Source organism: Sciurus carolinensis, chromosome 4 (assembly GCF_902686445.1).
Source record: "Sciurus carolinensis chromosome 4, mSciCar1.2, whole genome shotgun sequence".
Lineage (NCBI taxonomy): Eukaryota > Metazoa > Chordata > Mammalia > Rodentia > Sciuridae > Sciurus > Sciurus carolinensis.
In genome coordinates, this window is record NC_062216.1 from 37627399 (window position 1) to 37645034 (window position 17636).

At 40.2% G+C, this 17636-nt stretch overlaps 1 non-coding gene across 1 annotated transcript; it reads right to left on the bottom strand.

Annotated features, from left to right (window-relative positions):
- Positions 1–14093: 14093 nt before the first annotated feature.
- Trnam-cau (transfer RNA methionine (anticodon CAU)) lies at positions 14094–14166 on the bottom strand. The gene has a single exon. It is a non-coding gene; the product is annotated as a tRNA-Met (tRNA).
- Between the last annotated feature and the right edge of the window lie 3470 nt (positions 14167–17636).

Consider the following 17636-nt stretch of genomic DNA (forward strand, 5'->3'; position numbering starts at 1 on the left):
TCCACAGTTCCTTTTGGTGACCTTGAGGGCTTTTTGGTGGTAGGGTGGAGAATGGAGAATGGTCACCTAGAATCACTGTTATGTCCATGTTTCATGCCATAGTAAAGGGGGTAGGGAGTCTGCATGCACATCTCTGCTTGATTGCAGAGAATCCCCCTGTGAGATGAACAAAGATGCTTTGGAGTCAGCATTGGAACCCCGAGAAGCCAGAAATAATTGTTGTACCTCTCCAAAGGCAGAATAAAATTCAATCGAAGCAGAAAAACATTGTAATGCAGATATGAAGAAAGAAGGTCTTTATTCAAATTCTCTGAAGGAAAGATTGGAACTCAGAATCATAGACAAGTAAGAAAGTTAATGAGGACTGCAGTGAGCTTGCAGAAAAGGGAAGGAATGTGAAGCTGTCCCCATGAAAGAACTGCACAGGACAGGAATGGGATCATGGTCATTATTAAGTCAACAAGTGGTGTTTACAAGGTGCCATTTTAACATGATATTCTGCAGGGATGCTATAGGACAGAGACTGACCCCTAGTTAGACACCCTGAATTAGACAGTTTCTGATCTGTATGATGGAAGGTGATATAAATGAAGTTAACACCTGGTTAGCTTATTGGGTAAATGCTACAACAGAAGGAACCATATCTACATTGTTTATTGGCACATAATATTTGTAACTTGGGGTTAAATGCAGTAAACATGTTTGGGAAGAGATGGGAAATAATCATGGAAATCCTCAGCTTGACCGGGGCAGGAATTAGATCAATCCAACTGGATACGCTTTGAGAAGGACGTAGGCCTCTAAGAATTACTTATGAAGTGGACCAGAGCAGGGAGGTTTTTTTCTGGGGCATGTTCCAAAAAACAATCAGTTGTAAATCATAGTGAAGAGGCAATGGAACTTAGAGTGTGCTGGAGAGGAGAGGTCTGAAGACAACAATGATAATAATTGCTATCATTTTTCTAGTTAACTGTGTCAAACCAGAACACAGCAAATTAGGTAAGCTCTTCATTCATGATGACACCTTTGAAGGAGAAACAGACAAACTTAGATGGACTTGGTGAAAGTTATAAGATCCATGACATCATTAGAAATGGTGGGATGGGGTCCCCTTGATGAGGTTGATAAATGTGGGAGCAACAAGGAAATCTAAAAAAGACAAGAGTTAATAGAGATCAGGCTAAGACTGTGGCAGTAGCAATGCAGCAAGGGTGTAGGTTCAGCAATGAGATCAAGAAGGTATGTGCTGTGGTAAGGGGTGGGGGATGAACTGAGGCTCACACTGAGGATTATGGGTGATATTGGCTCCTCCAAAAACTAAAAAAATCCTCCTCTTTTGTCTTGCTACAACTTCTGGTTCTTGCTATGTACTTACACTCCCAAAGAAAAGGCTGCGACTGTGGTCTTTCAGTTCCACCTAGATCCCCCCAGTCTAGGTTCCATGTTGTCACTGCACCAACTGCAGAAGTTCTAGTCTCCAGTCTTGTCTTCCCTTGTGAACCCTGGGCACAGTAGACTTCCCTCTCCTTTTGGAGAATCCTTTCGTGCTCTGACTTCTGTGATCCACAGTATCATCTTACCTGTTCCTCTTCTCCTTCCTAATGTCTTTCATTGACTCCTCCTCCACACCAACTGTGGGCACCTCTAAGCACCAGTCCTGATCCTCTGGTCTCCTCTCTTGAGACTAGACTTCAGTTCATCTTTATTTTTCAGTAATACACACATAAGCCAGAGGTGAGGTGGCGCGTGCCTGTAATCCCAGCAGCTCAGGAGACTGAGGCAGGAGTATTGGGAGTTCAAAGCCAGCCTCAGCAACTTAGCCAGGCCCTAAGCAACTTATTAGAGACCCTGTCTCTAAATAAAATATGTTTTAAAAAGGGCTGGGGATATGGCTCACCGGTTAAGCACCCCTGGGTTTAATCCCTGGTATAAAAATAAACATATAATTATCCCAAAACCTATATTTTTAGAGTCAATTCTTTAACCAAAAGACATTTCTTATATACTCCCTCATGTATTATCATCATTTGAAACTCAAATATCTGAATTCAACTCATCATCCATCCCCCAAAACTAGCTCTCTTCCTTACCCCCTAATTTCTGGTCATGTTATTATACTTCCCACATTCTCCTAGATGTGTAACTGTTAGGCTTGGTTTTTCCTTTGTCCCTTAAATCAGTCACCAAGTCCTGCGGATTACTCTTTGCCATGTTTGAAAGTTCAAACTGACCTGTCTCTCCTTATCCCAAGAACCCCAAGCCATCTCTTTAGCTATCTCCAGGAAATAGTCATTTTTCTCTATTGTCTTCCTTAAACACTGTTGTGGTAGTATCAACATCTATCATGTATTAAATGCTTACTGTATCTCAGGTTCTTTAGGAGAAGCTTGAAATACATTATCTCATTTAAGCCTTTCAATTCTATGAATTGATACTACAGTTGAACACTTTTTGTAAGGAGAACACAGAGTCTCAGCAAGTTTAACCAGGTTCCTAGAGTTACACAGCTGACATGAAACAGGACCACAGACATAGATCTTGTTGGACCAAAGTTTGTCACACTACACTGATGCACTGAAAAGTCTGTGACAGTTCAAGTTAAGTAGGCAATGTCTCCATAATTCAGCCTCACCAATCCACCCTGGCCTACGACTTTCCACTTCCCATAGTGGTAACTCCTCAACTGCCACCAACTTCCTATGTCATGGGTGAAGCACCACATAGGAAGTGCATTGAGTACTTCCCTAAAATTGAGTTCTCTCATTTGTCAGATACCCACGTCATAGTCTTAGGCTTACTGTAGGGATCATAAATAATAAATGTGATGGTCTTGGTAGTAGAGGCCTCTAATAAGTGCATAATACATAGGACCTGCTGTGATTATTACTAATATTTCTGCTTCTGTGCTTTTACTCACATTGCTTGTACTCCCTCTTGAGACAGGGTAACAGGTTTTAAGGGCCAAATCCCAACTCTATCAAATGGTCCCACGACTGTAGCACACATTGATCTTGCCCCTCTGTAATTCTGAATGCACTTTTGAAGTGCACTAGATAACTTGTATGAATCTCATACATTACTTGTGAGCTTGCTTTTATTTCTTCAGTTGTCATCTTCTTTCTGTTCTTATCTGAAAGCTCCTGCTAAAGTGTACCAAAGGAATTTATTCCTTGACCAATGGGGAAAATGAAATATTTGGACAAGTTTGAGGGGGAAAAATGAGCAATTGAACATTATCTGGTTTGATTTGAATTGGCAATTGGTGGTTTGCATTCAGATGATCCTGTAAGAGGCCTGAAACAGGAGGGGAAGTTAGGAAGGTGGTGCTTGCTGGGTGTGGGAAAAGAGAAACAGATCTTTGGGGTATTGAAATTTTTACTTAAAATTTTTTCTTGTGTATCAGAAAAGATAGGTCCCAGAGGAAATAAATTGAGATACACTTTCAAGGAAGAGAAAGGAAACTACTCACAATAAGGAGACATAAATGAATAGGAAACTGGACTGGGAATAACGAAGAGGGAAATCCAAGGCATTCATGTTTATGAAATTGTCACTGTCAGAAAAGGAAGCAGAAGAACCTTAAATGAGCTCAGGGACCTCCTGAGTTAGGTCATGGAAAGTCAGAGCATTGCTTAACTACCTACTAACAAAGGAGATTAGATAACTGCAATATTTTGAAAGAAAACAGATGACTGAATCATCAGAAAGAAATTAAAGGGATAGGTAAGAATGCTTTGCTTCCATTTCTGAGATGGAATCACACCAGGGAGCCCATTTTTCTGTATTCATGCAATGCCAAAGTAGAGGGAGATCTCAATAGACTTCCAAACTCTGAACTCTAACCTGTAAGGTTGGCTACCATGGACGAGCTGCAAAGGCACGTTGAAAGGAGGGTGAGAGCTCATGACTCTGAACCCCTTTCTTATTCTGCTGAGGAGATATCATTCAAAATACTTAACATGAAGGAGGAGTACATAGTAGAAGCACCATCTTTAAACATGCCATGCAGCGGGGCTGCTCTAAAGGTTGTGTAGTCTTATATTTGTTCAACGTAAAGGGGAAGAGAAGAGTTAGGATCTGCTAACTGCATATCAAACAATTCTAGAACCCTCCTGCCTTACCTCACAGTCTAGCAGGAGACAGGTGGGTGGCCTTCCACATAATAATCCAGGGACACAGTTCCTTTCTTGCAGTTCTATCATCTTCAATATGTGGTTTCCAGATCAGCTGGATATCTTCCTGTCAGCACTCAGGGAAGAGGGAAGAGTTGCCTTGGTGCCTACGCGGCTGGAACATTTGCACTCCATTCCATTGCCTGAGAACTAGTCCTATGGCCTCAGGTGGATGCAGTGGTGACTGGGAAATTAATATGATTGTGTTTCCAGGAAAAAGAACTAGACTTGGTGAGTCAATCTGTTCTGTTCTAGAGAAAAGTATAGAACCGAATTGGATTTTAAAAAATCTAGTTAGTGGCTCATGTTTTGCTACCCACCAACATAGCCATAAATATGTAATTTTTCAGTTTCAGGTAGAGGATTTATATTGTGAAAACTCAAAAAAAATATAAGACTAACTTCTTTCTCTCTGTCTCACTCTTTTTCTGGTACAAGCATGTGAATAAATGAGGACTATAGGAGTTTATTTGTTGGATGGATGCGTTATTAAATTAATGAAGTTTTCTTCTGCACTGAAGGAAGAATATAAGACCATAACTCAGTCATATGGTGGGAACTTATTCTGCCCAACAAGAAAGAAATTTTTAAAAAGTCTCAGAGGCAGAGATGAGAAAGGAACTACGAAATTAATCATTTAGACAACAATTGCAGCACATATTGAGAGACAAACAGTACAGAGCATTAAAATAGTTCAAATCCAGTGACTTCAAATTTCCATAATAGTATCAGCATGACATTTCCTTTTAAAGGTCATTTTCATTATTTCATGTCTCCAAACTATTTTCAGATTGAAATTAATTATCATGCTTTTCGTGCCCGTAGCATAATGTACAAAGTGGAGGGTATTTTATAAAAGTGTCAAAGGTAGACTTTAAAGTAAAAAGTAAAAATGACCAGTGTAATATAAGCTACAGAGATAGAAAAGGTGGTTCTCAAACAATGGCTGGAGAAGCTGGGTGTAGTGCTGCACGCCTGTAATCCCAGCCACTTGGGAGCCTGAGGCAAGAGGATCCCAAGTTCAAAGTCAGCCTCAGCAACCTAGCAAAGCCCTATTCAACTTAGCTAGATCCTGTCTCAAATTAAAAGTAAAAAGGGCTGGGGATGTGGCTTAGTGTTTAAGTGCCCCTAGGTTCAATCCCTGGTACAAACAAACAAACAAACAAAAACAATAGCAGGAGGGATATGAGTTGGAAATAAAGACTAGAGGTCTTGGGGCTGGGGTTGTAGCTCAGTGGTAGAGCACTTGCCTAGCATGTGTGAGACACTGGATTCAATCCTCAGCACCACATAAAAATAAATAAAATAATGGTATTGTGTCCATCTACAACTAAAAAAGTTTAAAAAAGAAAAAAAGACTAGAGATCTTTGCCTATGATAGAGCAAATTTCCAGAATCTCCTCCTGGAATACATACAGACCTACTTAAAGACCAAAGTGACTTTGTGACTTAGCCAAATAACCATGTTTACCCCCCTTAGAATACTCATATGACAGAAAAAATGTCTCAGCCCTTATTTCAAGAATTTTCTAGCATAAAGATATCATATAATTTGATGACCATTTTAAAGTCATCAGAGTGGTGAATGATTTGCCCAATGTCACAGCTGGAATAGTCAAATTCCAGTCTGTAAAGACACTGCAATCCTATGGTTTGTAGAAACCAAGTCTACTGAGATACAAAATATTATAGGTCCTTTGACAACATGGGTGATACAAAGTAAGAAGAAAGGAGGGCCCCAGTTTTTGAAGCAGCAGGTCATGAAAGGAGTCTGTTCTCTGGCTGATAAGGCCAGGGAGCAATGGAAGCAGGCAGACTTCAAGTGCCCAAGAGCCAAGAGGATGAGGGACTGTGCCATGAAATCTGTCTGTTTATGCAGGAACAGACACTACTGAGCTGTTCAGTTTCCAGGGCTGGGCCAGGTTGGGTGCCAGAAGCAGGACCTGAGCCAAGCAGTTGTGGGCAGGCCATGGGACCTGGATTGGGGCTGCAAACTCCACCAGGTTTGTGAGGATATCAGAGGATGTGGCTGGAAGACAAGGCCTATGAGAAGCAAGGTAGGTTTAGTGGTAAATTAAGTAGAAGTGAAGGACAGGCCTAACAGCTCTGTGTCTCCCAAAGATCCTGGATCGGTCCCCTGAAGACCTGGAATTTCAACACAACATTGTCACTCACTGGTTGTTTGGCCCTAGGCACATTGTCTGCACTTTTAAACCATGAGATGGAAAAAGGTTGCAGCTTTCTTTCTTTTGAAGAGAGTCTGGGGGTGTAGCTCAGAGGTAGAACCCTTACCTAACATGCACAAGGCTCTGGGTTCTAGCCCTAGCCCTGCAAATACCTACCTGCCTACCTTCCTACAAACATACCTCAGTGAATGAATACGGAAAAGGCTAGCTGATGAGTAAGGGCACTGATCTCAGTGAGTCTTTGATTTGTTTAAGTTCAGTCTGTTGAGCAGATGGTCAAATAGCTGGAAGGTAGAAGGAACTGAGGCATATGAAAGAGCTTCCTGAACTGGAAGGTGTTGGGCAAGAGGGGAGCTGTTGACACTTCCCAGTCACCTCTTCCCTGATACAAACCAACTGTTCTTCCAGATTTCACCTTTCCAGAGGTTAGTTATACATATTGTCCTCATGTGACAAAGTCTAGAGTTGAATAGAGGTTCTCAAGAACTGCTTGTCTATCAAGACAATTTTACCACCTACACATATTTAAGAAACATTACTTACAATGAACCTTGATTGAATTCTTCTTCAATGACCAGTTACACTACATTCATTACCCCTCTTCCAATAAACCATAACATAGTTTCTATTTTTAGTCCCAACTTACTGATGAGGACACTGAGGTACAAAGAGGTGACCACTATTAAGTGCTGGAATCAGGATCTGAACTCAGGCAGCCCATTCTTTATAGCTCCCAAAACACACAGATTTCCCTGGGTGCAGATGCTAGGGAGCAAGCAGGAACAGAGGATGAGGGGGGATGGTCAACACAAGCTGACAATTGGATAGTTTCGGGAGTTGGAGATAAAAAAATCATTGAAATAGTGAAGACACATCTGTGTTTGTCAGGGAAATAGAGAGTGAAATGCATCTTGGGAATAAGATTATAATGACACCATCAAAGTCTGTTTTATAATTCATCATATATGCATCAATCAAAATTTCAATGAAAAGCTAGAATTATACATAGCATCAGTCTTCAGGGTACTCAGTCTGAAAACTGGATATTCATATATTTCTAAAATCTGCTTCAGTGACAAGAGAGATTTCCAACAGAGGAGTAAAAGTTGTTGCATAAAATAGATCCCTGGGCCAAAGGATACTTTCAGCCTAAGATGCTGGGATCTCATCTTGCAGACCTCTCTCTTTTATCAAATGAGGAATAACGTGCTATGAGTAAGCTCTCTCAAAGAGATGTCTGAATAATTCCTCTGTCTCTGCAAAGAGCAGGTGCAAAGAGCATGGTGCACCATGATCGGGGAAGCGGAATTCCACTGGGTCTCCCTCCCTTAATCCCAGCCAAGAGCAGACAGGAATGAACCTAGGGTCAATTATTTGGAGGTGGAGAAGGGATGTAGAAATTTTGCCCCTGGAGACTTCTTACATTACAAAGATCTAAACTTATTCTCAGTTTTGCTATGTTGTAAGAGGATCCCAAAATTAGCAGCAATTTCTTAGAGGAAAGAAGCTGAGCCTATGCCTTTATTAACCTCTGCCTGATATTTTCGGATCAGGCTTTAGAAAGTTTAATGGCCTATTGTAAGTAGAAGGAGTGTCAAAATCATTACTTAAAACTTATTACAGGAAAAATTTCAAAGCAATAAAATCCTGCCACCAAAAAGGAACGATTGATGTGAACTACCACAGGAAAGGGACCCAGCAAGCTAGGATTCAAGCCGGGACTAGTGCACCAGATGCCTCTGGAAGCCAGAAAGCCTCAAACAACAGAAGAATAGGATGGAGACGGCAGGAATGTGGTTCTGTCCTATTCCTTAAGTTCTGATCAACTCTCCTCACCCATCATCACTGACCTGTCCTCTGTGTGTCGTTGGGCTATGTATTCACACTGAGGAAGAAAATTTACAGCCATCTCAAGCTAATATCACTTTTCATTATTGGCTCCCTTCTGCCATTTATCTTTCCCCAAATACAACAGCATACCCATTGAAAAGGGTTCAGAAAATACAGAAAGGGCAAAAAAGAAAGTATTTTCTAATAATATCTGTTCTCCTCTCCATTAGTGTAATGGATCAGTTGTCTTATTTATCAAGCTGTATCCCCAGAACCAGAAGAGTAACCAGCACACAGAAGGTGCTTAATACAATTCTCATTTTTGAATGCATCAGTCAATACTCAGAGATTATATCTTAATATCTAACTATATGTTGTCATCTATTTCAAAGAATGCATTTTTGGTAAAATGGTGTGTATGTATGTATGTGTATGTATTTTGGTAAAATGGTGTGTAAAAATGCCTATGCATTTTTATCACAGTAAAATAGGCATAACTTAAAATTTATAGTTTTAACCATTTTCAAGTGTGCAATTCAATAGCATCTAGTGTATTCACAATGTTGTGCAACCATCACGTCCATTCCCAGAACTTTTTCATCATCCCAAACTGAAACTCTGTACCCACTAAAGAAAAATTTCTCCATTCCCACCTCCTCCCTCCAGCCCCTAGTAACCTCTATTCTACTTTCCATTTCCATGAATTTGCCTTTTCTGGGCACCTGGTACAATGGAATCATACTGAATTTATCCTTTTGTGTCTGGCTTATTTCACTTTGCATAATGTTTTCAAGATTCATTCACATTGTAGCAAATAGTAGAATTTCATTCCTTTATAAGGCTATTCATTTTCCTTTAGATCTATATGCTACATTTTTTTACAGTATATTGTTTTAATTGTTTTATTTTATTATTCATTATCTCTTATTGTGCTTAACTAATAAATTGAACTTTATAATATGTATATATGTATAGTATAAGGAACACAAATATATATAGTGTTTGTCACTCTCTGGAGGTCCATTGGGTTGTGGAACGTCTTCCCCACAGATAAAGGATGACTACTCTGTATTTCAAAGGAGGTACCACTTCATATACAGTTTACTGTCCTTAGTACCTTGCCTGTACTACTGAGAAATATCCCAGTACAGCAGAAGGGGAGTCAGCTGGGACCATGCATGTGCCCTGCCTTCATCTAGAAGCAAATGTTGACTAAATCAAAGTGGACATTGGACCATGTACTCCAAAAACACAGCCACACATTGCCCTGGATGCATGCTGGTTTTCACGTGCACCGCTGTTTTCTGGGGGAAAGATCCCATCACACATATAACTTCTAGACATTCATCCAGAAACTAGGTCACTCCCAGGTGCAGGATCTATCTTGGCTTGAAATTCATGATGGTAGGTTGGTATGGAGCTCCAAAGCAGAATCCCCCTCCTAGTGCTGACACCCCGGGGCTCCTCTCACATGTCCTGTGGTGGGGGATGGGAGGGAGTATTACACCACTTCTTCAATTCTCAACTTCAGTGACTTTCTACAGAGCTTCCTCCTGTCTGATCCAGCTGTGGTGACATGAGCCTGTGGATGGGGTAAGATTAGAGTAGGGAGAGACTTGGCTTCTGCTCTTGCTCTTTCACTGCCTTGCAATTTGATTGCAGATTATGGTTTCCATTTCCTGGGTTTCATTCAGTTTCTTCCTTTGCAAATGCCATAATTTCATTCTTCTTTAAGGCTGAGTAATATTCCATTGTGTATATGTACCACATTTTCTTTATCCATCTGTTGAAGGGCATCTAGGTTGGTTCCATAGTTTTGCTATTGTGAATTGAGGTCATAGGATCATTGTGAGGATTAAAGAATATGAATATTGACAGAAATAGCCCAGATGAGACAGGCACAATGGTACAGAGGCTGAGGCAAGAGCATCACAAGTTCAAAGCCAGACTCAGCAAAAGTGAGGTGCTAAGCAACTCAGTGAAACTGTGTCTCTGATTTCCTATAGTAAAATCTTCCCTGAGATCTCATTTTTCAGTTCCTCTCTTTGCAACTTGAGAGACTTTTCCTCCAGGAGGTCAGAGATGGCTCCTATATGCTACATTTTGTTTATCTATCCATCAGTTGATGGGCATTTGGTTATTTGGTTGTTACCACTGCATCTAGTTTTGCATCTCCTTTTTTCAATTTATAATATATCATGAACATTTCTCCATCTTATTAAATTGTCTTCAGGAAACATTTCATCTGATTAAGTGACAACCTCATTATAAGTGCACGATTGGTCATTGAATCACTCCTCTGTGTTTGAACATTGAGGTTATTTCAAACCTTCACAATGGTGAACAAAGCTGCAGCACCCTCAGACATCAAACTTTAGCCAAGTGTGTGACTGACATTTTCTAAAGATAGATTCCTAGGAGGCAAATCACTGTGGCTGAGTATATGATATTCTAAACATCTCAGTGTTTTCTTTCCTATTTGCTTGTCAATTAGCTTTCCAAAAAGTCTGTTTGTGTTTGCACTCTTCCAGTTATGCTGCAAAAAGTTAGTTTATTGTACTCCAGTCAACATTGAAGGTTATCATTGAAAATGTCTTTGCTAATTTGATTAGGTATCTTGTTTATCTAATTTACATTAGAGTTGTTACTCGACTCTTCTCAGACATATTACCTAATATGTACAATTTTTTTCATGGCTCCTCTGACACCATCAGTAGGGGAATCAGCAATGAGGAGGGCAGGGTGAAAGGAGATAGGTGGGTGGACAGTGGAAAGTGGGATGAGTGGATTGTATGTGTGGTGATAGTGTCTGACATAGTAAGAATCTACCTGAATTTCCAGTGTGCCAGGTGCTTCCCAAATTCAGCCCTCTGCTATAGTCTTTCGCATTACAAGTTGAATCTTTTCCTCTTTCTCTAGGATTTATGACCTGATTGCAGCTTATCTGGAATCTCTAATGAAGTCTATACAATTTTTTTGACTTATCACTAATAGGTGTTATTTTTCACTTTTTGCAGATGAAAAAAAATCAAAGCTCAAATAGGTTAAAAAACTTCAAGAAAATTCGTGTCAAGTGACTAAGCTGTGATTTGAAGGCATCTGACTATAAGTCTATGCTTTTTTCACAACATTCTCTTTGTAAAAAGGTTTTAGATACTTAAAAAATTCATATCAAGTATATGGAAAGGATATTGACCTCTTTCCTTTCATGTGGGCACATCTTTTCTATAGTATCTTTTTTTAAGCTAGATCAACAAAGTACCCAAGTGAATTGGTAAGTGTTGGAATTTTCTATTTTTAATCTTTGGATTATGAAAGCAAGATGGAATGCAGCAAATACACCAGGACCTAATCCTGGCTCTGCTGCTTGCTGTTTGGTAGAGGTTTGACTTTGGGCAGTTCACTAAACCTTCCAGGGCCTCAGTTATAATAACTTCCTTATTCACAGAGTTGTAAAGAGTAAATGGGCATAGACTGGGATTGTAGCCTGCTGGTAGAGTGCTTGCCTTGCATGCATGAGGCACTGGGTTCAATCCTCAGCACCACAAAAAAAAATTAGTAAGTAAAATAAAGGTGTTATGTTGATCTACAACTAAAATAAATAAACAAATAAATAAAAAGAGTGAATGTGCGACGTATGTAACTGAACCTAGAAAAGTACCCGGAATGCATTAGATGAACTATAAAAAACTTTTAAAGGTTCACAGTGAGATGGCAGTTGGCAAAAGGAAACAAATTTGGGGCAATTTAGAAGAAAGGGAACCAGTGCACTTATTACCATTTGATGTCTCTAGGGAAAAGGAAGTTTTTAAAAAGTTTTAGTTGGCGCTGGGTGTGGTGGTACATGCCTGTAATTCCTGTAGGCAGGGGGCTGGCAAGGTTAAGTCCATCCTGGGCAAATTGGCAAGACCCTGTCTCAAAAAAAAAAATAAATAATAATAATAATAAAGGGTTGGAGATGAAGCTCAGTGGTAGGGTATCCCTGGATTCAATCCTCAGGGATTAAACACACACATACACACACACACACACACACATAAAGTGAGCAAATCATATTTGTACAGCTCAGGGAATTATCCCCAAGTAATCACACCCACGTAACCATCTCCAGGACAAGAAATGGAATATTGCCCGCAGCACAAGAGACCCTGGTGCTCCCCACCTATCCTCTCAGTCCTTCCTTGTATTAACTATCTTGACATTAACCACCAATGAATTGAGTTTTGTCCATTTGTCTAAACAAAATGATGTATTTTTGATTTATGATTTTTTTGTTGTTATTGTGATAGAAAAAACACAATTTTTGAACACTGGTATGTCCAACCTTGCTAAACTTACTAAATCAATAAAGTTTATCTGTAGATTCTATTGGATTTTCTATGTACAGCACCAAATTACTCATGAACAGGGGTAGACTTAGTGCTCATGCTCATATTCTTCATATTTTGTGGTGCTGGGGATGGACCCAGGTCCGCGAGCCTGCTAGGCAAGTACTCTATCATGAGCTACATCTCCAGACCTCCGTTCATGTCCTTTACTTGTTTTCTTCATCTTGCTCATCAAATTGGTTAGGAAATACTTATCTTGGTCTGATTTCTAGAAGGAACATTTTAAACATCTAGTCAAAAAAGTTGTGTAAGTTTTTTATAGGTTCACTTCATGAGATTCAAGCATTTCTAATTATATTTGCTTAAAATTTCAGTGCCAAATACACACTGAATTTTGTCAATTTCTTTTGTAGCACTTATCTAGAAAGTCCTATGATGTCTTCCTCTTTATTCTGTTAATGCAACAAATTTCACTCTTTTTCAAATGTTAAACCATTCTTGCATTCCCCCAAGTAAGCCAAATTCATCACAATGTAGTCATCTTTTTAGACATTTCTGGATGTATTTTGCAAGAAGAACAATGGAGCTGGTTTAAAGATTTGTTTTCATGCTAATGTAAAACATGCTATACTGATCTGTAGCTTTTCTTTCTTATATTCTTGTCAGTTTTTGGTATTAAGGCAAAAGTGGCCTCAGAAAACAAGATGAAAAGTGTTCCCATTTTTTCTGTTCTCTGGGAAAACTTAGGTACAAGTAGCATAATTTCTTTTCTTCTCTTTTTTCTTTTTTTCCTTTTGTACCAGGAATTGAACCCAGTTGTGCTTAACCACTGAGCTAAATCCCCAGCCCTTTTTTGGTTTTACATTGAGACAAGGTTTCCCTAAATCACTTAGGTTGCTAAATTGTAGAGGCTGGCTTTGAACTTGTGATCCTCTTGCCTTAGCCTCCTAACCCCTGGGATTACAGGTGTGTGCTACCACACCTGGCCCCTTATTTCTTTCTTAAATATCTAGTGAAATTCACCAGTGAGGACGTCTGGATCTGGAGTTTTCTTTATGGGAAATTTAAAATCATGCATTCCATTTCATTCTAACTTACCTTCTGTGCTCTGCTTCGTGATTCTGGAACTGAGTCTCCGCACATATTTTCCTTTGCCAGCTGGTTCCCTCTAAGACTCTGTCAGTGCAGAGGAGCACTAGAGGGAACCTGGTCAGCTCGAAGAAAGTAGAGGGACCTGCTTCTTGACGTGGCTTCCTGTGGCCTTCCTGTTTGTTTCCTGCTCTGGTCAGCATCAGAACTCTGGCTTCTTCCCCCACAGCTGTGCGTTTCTCCTGATGCAGTCTGCAGTTCTCCTACCTTTCAGAGAACCTGCCTTAGTGTGCTTCAGGGACACAGGACCAGCCCCTGCACTTCATCCCAAGAGATCTGGATTTCTGCTCTGCAGGCCCCTTTCAAAGCTTCTAAGTTCCAAGCATGCCAACACCTTTGCCTTTGTTAATCCAAGCCTAGCTGAGGTTGTTCCTCCCTGAAGTGGCTGATTGAGTCTACATATGATACCTTAGTGTTCTTTTTTTTTTTGGTGGTGCTGGGGATTGAACCCAGGGCCTTGTGCATATGAGGCAAGCGCTCTACCAACTGAGCTATATCCCCAGCCCCCTTACTGTTCTATTTTTGCCTTGTCAGTTGAAGAATAGAGTAACAACTCCCCAAAGATACCCATCCACATCCCAATCTTTAAAACCTGTGACTAGATACGTCACAGGGCAAAAGGTACTTTGCAAATGAGATTGTTAAGGATTTGGGGATGGAAGATAATTCTGGATTATCTGCAAGGGCCCATGTAATTACAAGTGTCCTTTTGAGAGGGAAGAAGAGAGTCAGAGTCAGAGAAGGGCATGCCACTGCAGAAGCTCAGGCTGAGGCAATGCGGGGTGGTCAAGCAACAGGAGCACAGGCATCTCTTGAAGCTGGAAAAAGGGAGGGTACAAGTTGTCCCTAGAGCCACTAAAGGAACATAGTTCTGCCAACACCTTAATTTCATCCGGTGAAACTGCTTTTGAACTTAGAATTGTAAAGTAATAAGTTAGTGTTGTCAGAAGTAACTAAATTTATGGTAATTTGTTGCAGCAGCAATTAGAAACTACCACAAGTAGCCAGTTACTGATACTTTGTATCAAATTCTCTTTGATTAAGAAAAACAAACCAGCTGTGGTCTGTGCATCCGGACTTGGCCTTGATTTTGCTCCCACTCCAGCTCCACAACTTTGGGAGGCCAATTTATACGTGGCACAGAAGCAATCAGGTAAATGAGTTTAATCAATTTAGTGAAAAAAGTAATTGAATGAGTGATTGAAGGTTTTGAGAATGGGGTTTGTCTACCTAGAATGCAAAACATCCAACCCACCTAGCAAATTCAAGAGTCTACCATGAATGAATCAAATACAAGAGCTTTGGATGGTAACTCCTCAATACCTATTTCCCCCTTCCCAGGAAACCTGCTTTCTATACACACTCACCCCTTCCTCTTTTCCTCTATGATGAATATCTTGACTGAGTTAAGGACACCCAGATTTTTTTTGTTTTGTTTTGTTATGTTTTCTGGGTGTGCTTATGAAATATTTTTGGAACAAATTTAAATTCAAATTGGTAGGCTGAGTAAATAAGATCTATTATTACCAGTGCAGGTGGGTATCATCCAATTCATTGGAGGCTCAAACAGAAGGAGAGAGGGTCAGGGGAAATTCACTCTCTGCTTAAGCAGGGACATCCGTTGTCTCAACCTGGCCATCAGGATTCCTGGTTCTCAGAACTGCGACTTAAACCATTGGCTCCCCTGGTTCTCAGAGTTTGGGCATTGGAATGGCCTCCAGTGTACACCACCAACACTCCTGGGCCTCCAGTTTGTAGTCTGCAGATCATGGAACTTAGACTCCATGATCACATGAGTGAACACCTCATGTGTTGGAAACTTAATGCAACAGTGTTGAAGTGGGACTGTAAGAGGTAACTAAGTCACAAGGACTTTGCCCTCATGAAGGGATTAATCCACCTTTAGTGGCAGGAGTGAGGTAGTTATTGAGGAAGTAGGTTCCTAAAGAAAGAATGAGTTCAGCTCCCTCAACCCTTCCCTGTTCTCCTGCTCTCACTCTTCACCTTCTACCTTCCAACGTGGGATGCCTCAGCAAGGAGGCTGTCGTCCATGTGGGTCCCTTGACCTTGGACATCCCAGCCTCCAGAACTGTGAGAAATCGAACCATGCTTCTTATAAATTACCAGTCTCAGATATTCACATATAGAAGAACAAAATGGACTAAGACACTCCCCCTCTGGCTCCTGCCTCCAATGAAAATAATGAACTCAGTTTTCAAACAAGCCCCTCTCTCTTGTTCTTTTTTAATATACACATGTGGATGCCTAGGACCGATGTGCAGGGTGGTGCAGGAGCGGAATTGCTGGGTCGACACATTGGATATTTTCTTTTCTTTTTCCTTCCTTTCTTCTTTCTTTCTTTCTTTCTTTCTTTCTTTCTTTCTTTCTTTCCTTTTTTTTTGAAAGGGGGTCTTGCTATGTTGCCCATGCTGTTCATGAACTTGCCATCCTCCTGCCTCAGCTTGCTGTACAGCTGGGACTACAACTATCCCTGCCTCTGAAACAGCCGTTAAGGACTAGAGATTGATTGGGAGTTCACTGAAAAGAGATGTATTTGCTCATTTTATATCTCCATGCTTTCACACAGTAAGTGCTTGATAAATGTTTATTTAATGGACAACTTTATAAATTTAGATATAAACGTATCATTGCTTGGGGAGAATTTAAACCAAATTCCTAAATGTTCTGAAGCATTTTCTGCATTCACTTCAGATGTTTGCTCTCCATTTTGTTCTCTTTAATAATGCTGAAAGCAAGCCTGCATCTTCACGGGACTTTCAAACAATAGGGAAAAATCCTTCCTTTTTACCCATCTCAATATTAGATGAGCACTGTGTCATCTTATTTCTAATATTTAGGCTGCACTAATTTCACTTTTCCATCAAGACTTTCATGATGAAGAAATATTAAATAAGGAACTATTCCCTCCAGAGAATCCTCCAAGAATGATAATGGAGGTGACTACCTAAAGAACAATGTTGGTCCAGCCACCATTACACATGGAGGTAGAACCCACATGGTGACCTCTGAGTTTGATTTCATTAAGGAACCAGGAGGTTTCTTTGTGCCATTAAAACTGTTAACAACATTCATATCCCCTAAGAATTCTTTTTTTTTTTTTTTTTTTTTTTATTTTGATACTGGGATTTAGACCCAGGGGTGCTTAACAATTGAGCCATGTCCCCAGCCCTTTTTATATCTTATTTTAAGGCAGGGTCTCACTATGTTGCTTTGGGCCTCACTAAGTTGCTGAGCCTGGCTTTGAACTTGTGATCCTCCTGCCTCAGCCTCCCCAGTCACTGGGATTGCAGGTATGTGCCAACACTCCCAGATTAAGAATCCTAATGTCCACCTGCATCAAATGGAATAGAGTACCTATTCACTGTTGTTAGCTATAGTTGATGTATAGTTGTAGTATATTGCAAAAATGGAGAAAACAGATAAAAAATGCATAAAAGGACTGGGGATGCAACTCATGATACAGTGTTTGCTAGTTTGTGCAAGGCCCTGGATTTTATCCCCAGCATCATAAAGAGAAGGAAACCTTTGAAAGAAAATGTATTGCGGAATGTTTCTATGCCAATAAAAGTAACGCTATCTCATAATATTTAATGACTTCAGTGATTTCCATTTTACACATTCATAACGACTCACTTGATCCAATCTACATTTTTGAACATTTAATCTCTCTTGTTATAAACATCTTTCGTAGACAGTTTGGACTCCAGTCTGTTTTCTTAGCTAAATTCTTGGACGAGGGATTAGAAGATTAAAGGCTATGCATTTTATAGGTGTTTTGACAGGTACCGCCAAATTGCTGTCCAGAATCAAGGTGCGAACTTGTATTCCCTTTATCAGTGACCCATTTTCCTACATCATTGCTAATCTAGGGTATCATTTCCTTTGAAATATCTGTCAAATATAGGAGTGGAAAAGTAACTTGTTGTACTTCACACTTCTTTACTGGTATT